Source organism: Tinamus guttatus, unplaced genomic scaffold (genome assembly GCF_059628265.1).
Source record: "Tinamus guttatus ecotype Peru unplaced genomic scaffold, ASM5962826v1 Tinamus_guttatus_pri_ptg000212l, whole genome shotgun sequence".
Classification (NCBI taxonomy): Eukaryota; Metazoa; Chordata; class Aves; order Tinamiformes; family Tinamidae; genus Tinamus; species Tinamus guttatus.
In genome coordinates, this window is record NW_028288746.1 from 250,136 (window position 1) to 256,135 (window position 6,000).

A 6,000-nucleotide genomic window follows, 5' to 3' on the forward strand; every position below is an offset into this window, starting at 1 on the left:
TTAGAGAAACATCAGTAACCACCTTAAAATAGATTAGAACAAAAGCATGAGACATGAAGCTTCATTTCACCTTCAAGAAGTCTTTTACTGAGTAGTTTCTAATCATATCCAAAAAAAAAAAAAAAAATCCAAAGTTACCCATACTGACATCGCACTTCCTCAGAAGGTAAGTATAGTTTGGAGGATCACTTTTTCCTTTGCTATCCAGAGAGTAACCATGTGCCAACTGTACAACCCTAAAAAGCTCTCATTGTACTAATTGCAGAATACTGTGATTTGGGGCATAGAACTATTCACTATTCTTTTCAACAAGCAAAAAAGCACCTGTTTAAATAAATGATTGAATGCTTGTCACAGAACAAGCACTTTAAAGTTGTTTAATACATGCAGTAAATATTTACAACTATATGGAATTACTCAAGAGATCACTAACCAGGCACTGGTTAATACCCATCCCCATCAAAAAGCAAAAGCCACCAAAAGTACAGAGATTTTTGCCAGTGAGATGATCCAATCTCGTACGTCTCGGGGCCGGGGGAGTGGTGGCATAGGGAAGCAGCCACGCTGAAGCCAGTTGTACAGCAAGAATGATACAAAGCAAAAGGAGAAGGCAAAAAAAATCACCAGTTGCTTTTTAACCCAAAATGAGGTTTCTGCTTTTAGAAAGAGAAGTTCTAGATAAATGAAACATTCTAGGGAACAGGATGCAGGTTCCTGTTGAGACTGATTCCTAGCTGGAACACAGCGCTGCCGTGGCGCTTGCTGACAGAATGGTTCTAATGGCTCGTTCAAACCAGGCTGGCCAGATGACACCTCTTCAAACACTGTCAGTGAAAGCAGACAAAGTTGAGAGGCTTCCCCAGTGTGCTGCATGTTTCACTGTTTTTGTAACCTCATTTGTGAATGAGAGGCAACATTCTGTTCCCGTACATAAATGATCCTTTAAGCCTCTCAGAGTAAAGCCAGAAAGAAAATAAAATATCATCTGCAGATTATTGGGTTGTTCATCTTGCAACATAGACTTCTGCTCCTAATTGAGTTACATTGTCACAGATACAGAAATAATACCCAAATAGATTCTGTCATTACTGTTGTTTATAAAGTACTAGGACAATTTATTATACTTCCTTGTACTAGCCTTGAATTTAACAAGAAACAAACGATCACATTTTTTGAACAGTGGCGATCTGTAATTCTCTAACAACAAAAAAATTGAGGAAAAAAAAAATACAAAGAACGCAACTCTTCTGTGAGAATAAGACATATTTCAGATACAGGGAGCTTCAGAAAGCAGCGATCTAGACAACATTACATCCTCTTTCATTCATGGCGTTCCTGAAACCTACCAAGACAGAGCTTTCAGGATGTGCTGGACTGTGGGATTTTATAATTGCATTCTCCGTTCCTTTTTAGAACAAAAGGATAAGAGGACCTTGAGTGAATATTAATTTGAACATTTCCTTTCAGAAAAAAAAAAAAAAAAGTGAGCTGCTGCATTTGAATATTGACTATTACACTTCCTATTGTATTGGAGCATCGCCACATTAGATCACCCATCCTTTCCTTAAAAGCCCATAAAGTTAATAAATTAAAACTTACTAAGATGCCCTGTAAATTTTTTACTATACCTTTTCTTTATGAATGTTAGCTATTCCAAAAGTTAGTGGGTTCTATACACAAAACGCATATATATGCAACTTAATTTCAGCTGTCACAATCCAAACAGTATAAAAGGAGTGGAGCACTTTTTGACTGTGCATTTACCTAAACTAGAGTTAGAATGTATCAGCAACAAATCACTTGTTTGGATTCAATTAGCAATTTTTATTCTTGATTCTTTTAGAAAGACCTGCAAACATAAACACATTGCCCCACCACCTGATACATTGATACTGCTATTATGGTATGAACATCAAGATACTGAAGTCTGATGGAGTGTGAGTTATACTGAGTGAATATAAAAACAGAAAGTTTTCTTTCAAAAAGCTGAATATATTAAACCACTATCAAAGAATGGTTGCACTTGTCTTTGTATATACGACATGCTATATGCTCCTGCCTATTAGCATTATTGTTCTTTTTTATTGGAATGTTGCTAAAAGAGTAACAGATTTCTCAGAACACTTGTGTTATTTCAAGTCAGTGACTTTCTGTTCCTTGAAAGCAAAGTCATCACACACTTGTCCTCATGCCCTGCATCCCAACTGAGGGCTTCTTAAAAGAGAATAAAAAACAATTATTTGGACTATCAGCTGAGGCATAACATCTGAATTCTGTTTTTTTTCTCTCCTTTAAGTGTTTATCCATAAATTTATAGTGTAACTCGGTACTTCCTTTCATGTGATATCTTACCTGAAGATGAGTCTTCAGTCATGTTTGCAGACTGCATCATTCTTGAATCCCCAAAGATAACTGCTGTTGACAAAAGAAAAAAAAAAAAGTCCAGAGAAACAAACAAAGCTTTGCAAAGCTGCAGAAAAACTCTTAGGTTCTGGTAATGGATAACCGGGAAGCCCTCCAGCAATTTCACTGGAAGTTCTTATAAACCCAGTTGCACATTGCATAACTTTTGCCTAAATATGACTGTTCCCTTGATCTCCCTGGAAGTCAGGGAGATGCTCCGAAAGGCCTAGTCCTGCAAATTAAAAATGGGCATCAAAGCCCTCTCCTAAAGCAACACTTCAGCCTCCAAAAAAATAAAAGGGAAAAAAAAAAAGACGACAATGACAAAAAGAAAGGAAATAATTTTCTCCCTTCTGCAGAATCTCTAACACTAGCTTTATGCTACCAGAGTCGTCTGAAGACATTCCTCTAAGAAATCTGGCTTATGTCCTAAAGTATATTTTGTTGAAAGGATTCAGCAGAGTTGGACATTCATTATGTAGATAATCATTAAATAGTTAAATAAATAGACTGTTTCTCCATTTCTCTTACCATTACTTCTTAAAAAGGCTGTCAAATTCTTAAAAATTGCTGTATAAACATTAAATTCAGCCTTATGATGTTATATAAGAACAATAAATATGCCACATATGGACAAAGTTGGTGGCAAAACTAGAACAGAAGTTGAAAAATACAGCGCAGACACCAATTTACCAGCAAGCAATCTCTTTTCCTTACTGCTCTGGCATACAGGACACAAGAGGAGGGCTAGTCCAGGAAAGTATTTGTTCTTTGTCAAAATGCTGCAAGAGTATCTCACACACAGACAACTTAGGAAGTTCCCATTGTCACACTTTCCTAAAGAAAACATCCTAAATTCTACAGTGCAAATTCTTAAATGTAAACCTTGCTAGCAGTCACATAACAGCTGTCAATATTTTTGTGCTTGATATATTCAATATAATGCTTTCATCTTATCCAAAAATATCCCTTGCTATACTAGTGGCTTTCAGCTGAAAATGAAATCTTATTATATATGTAGTATAAGAAGAGATTTCTCCAAAAAGATTTTCACCTTGTTATTTAAACTTACTCAAGAAAAGAAACCATGCATGACAAGAATGGTACCCACACAATTTTGAGTTATTATTTCTGATACTGCTTGCACTGGCTTTCACATTTGGACTCTCTATACAGATTACACAGATTTCTGTAATTACCTAAGACAATTCTTGATAAAAAGAATTGTTACTTCTGGTTAAAAAGAAATATTAAATGAGGAGTTTGGTCAGTAGGTAAAGAATAGGCTCAAGCATATAATAATTCCATGCACAATGCAATGCAGTACATCGGGGCTTCCAAAAAAAAAAAATCTCTAAACAGCTCTTGGTTTGGATTGCTAGAAATATCAATATTTTCTAAAAGTATTAATGAAGTTAGGCTGCTAAAGACAGCAGACAGACAACTTTCTTCCAAAAAAATAAATCAAGAATTCTTGATTAATGATCTTATGAGATTATTAATAATCTTATGAGAGCTTTGTGATTTCTTCTTTAAGGTTTTATCTCCCCAGTAAGGAAGAACTTCAGTTGTAAAAGTTGTTTTACAGCTAAATACCTTGCCCAATGCAGACTCAATACATTTATCAAAAAAACAGCGTATCTGAAAAGATACAACTCATAATATATGAACTCCACCTATAACTGAAATAGCCCTCTTGACTTCCTCCCATCACACCTCTCCTCCCACCCCAAAAAACATTACTTTTCAACCCCAAACGATGACACAAACCAGCACTAAACAAACACAGAAGGCAGTTGCACCGTGATGACAGGTTCCAACTGCAGCACATAAAAAAGCGTATTTTCCAGCAGGTAGGAAGGTTAGAAATGTCAGAAACATCAGCCAGACGTGACTTGGTAACATGGAACACCGTCCTGCTGCGAGCTTGGCTACACCAGGGGTAACTCCAGCCAGCTGAGGGCTCTAGGAGGCCGCTCGGGGTCAGACGAGCCGCACATGTGAGGGCAGGGTGAGGAAGCCACCACTTCGATCCCAAACATGTCCACGGTGCAAAGCAAAACCCTGCATCACCGCTCACCACAGTGCTTGTGCACATGCTAATGGTGGGCCAAGTGTCCAGCAAGGCCATTTAAACTAGTCTACCTACAATTTTCATTGTAGGTGAGGCTGATTGAAAGTGCTTTGTGTTTGCTAAGACAGAGATGCTTATCACAGTCACCAAGAATGTGATTGCAGTTTAAAGAACATTCCCCCAAAGCATTAACGTATAATTCATCTTGTAACACACCTGCATCTGGGCACCACCAAATTTCTCACTTTGATCTCAACCTCTGTGCAAGTGCATTTGTCAAACTCTTTACAAGTTTCTTTCACTATGAAAAACAGTAACTGCTCATAGCTGGTATCAGTTATTGACTGTTGTGGTCAACAACACAACAGGTCAATAAGAAAAAGGAAGGTGGAATACAGCTTGTCCAGGAAGCTGGAATACAGCCTGAGTTTCAGCAGGGATTTAGAAGCATCTCTATGAGAAACAGCAAAATAAAAGAGGGTTGTGCTTTCAGCTAAAACCTGCAATACCTGGCAGACCAAAACTGAGAGCTAAGGGAGACGTAACTCTTAGTACCTTTTCTGCATTTCCACAGCTCAAGCTTTTCAGGTGGGACAAGTGTCACGCACTTGTATTTTCACGAGTTTTACTTGCCGTTTACTACGTAACTATCTCAACGACGCTCGCGTTCCTGCTTCCCTCACGGGAGAGGGGAGGAGAGCTCTACGGCGGCCCCTCCCCTCCTTGCGCCCCGCCAGGCGCTCCTCGGGCAGGCGGAAGGGCCTCCCCCAGGCTGGCGCCGCGCGCGCACCATGTCTCGGGAAAGCGGCTCCCGCTCCCGCTCCCGCTCCCGCTCCCGCTCCCGCCCAGAGCGAGGCTCCCCCGGGCGCCCTCCCGCCGCCGCCTCAGCCGCGAGCCCCGGCCGCGCCCAACGGCCGCACGGCGGCGGCGCATGCGCACAAGGAGGGGGCGGGCCCGGCGGCCCGGGCGTGGCGCCGCCATAGAAGGGCGTCGGGCGCGTGCTCTAACGCAGGCGCGGTGGCCAAGTGGTAAGGCGTCGGTCTCGTAAACCGAAGATCACGGGTTCGAACCCCGTCCGTGCCTCGCTGCCCGCGGCAGTCCCGGCCCGTCATTTTTAGGGGGCTGCGGCAGGAAGGCCCCGGCGGCAGCGCGGCCCGGCCCGGCCCGGCCTGCTCCAGCCCCCCCCCGCCCTGTGGGCAGCGACGGAACCACCGGCCCGAGCGGCCGCTCGGTTCGGGCCCGAGGGCGGCACCTGCGGCCGGAGCCCGCGTTTTAGCGGGAAGGGGATTCCTGGTTGGCAGCCCGGGAGGGGCTGGGCCAGCCCGGGAGGCTCCAGCCAAGCCCGCCTAGGCGGAAGAGAGAGGAAAACTTCCATTATTAACCTGTCAGCGGCTCCTGTTTCAGTACAGATATGCGAATTTAAACCCCCAAAGCGGCTAAACTGGCTTGTTTTATTTTGCAGATATTTTACTCACTGATAATACAGACACCGAAGAATAGCTGTGTCCCTGAACTTGTTTTTG

At 42.2% G+C, this 6,000-nt stretch overlaps 1 non-coding gene across 1 annotated transcript; it reads left to right on the forward strand.

Annotated features, from left to right (window-relative positions):
* Nucleotides 1-5,488: 5,488 nt before the first annotated feature.
* On the forward strand, nucleotides 5,489-5,560 carry TRNAT-CGU (transfer RNA threonine (anticodon CGU)). The gene has a single exon. It is a non-coding gene; the product is annotated as a tRNA-Thr (tRNA).
* The last annotated feature ends 440 nt before the right edge of the window (nucleotides 5,561-6,000 follow it).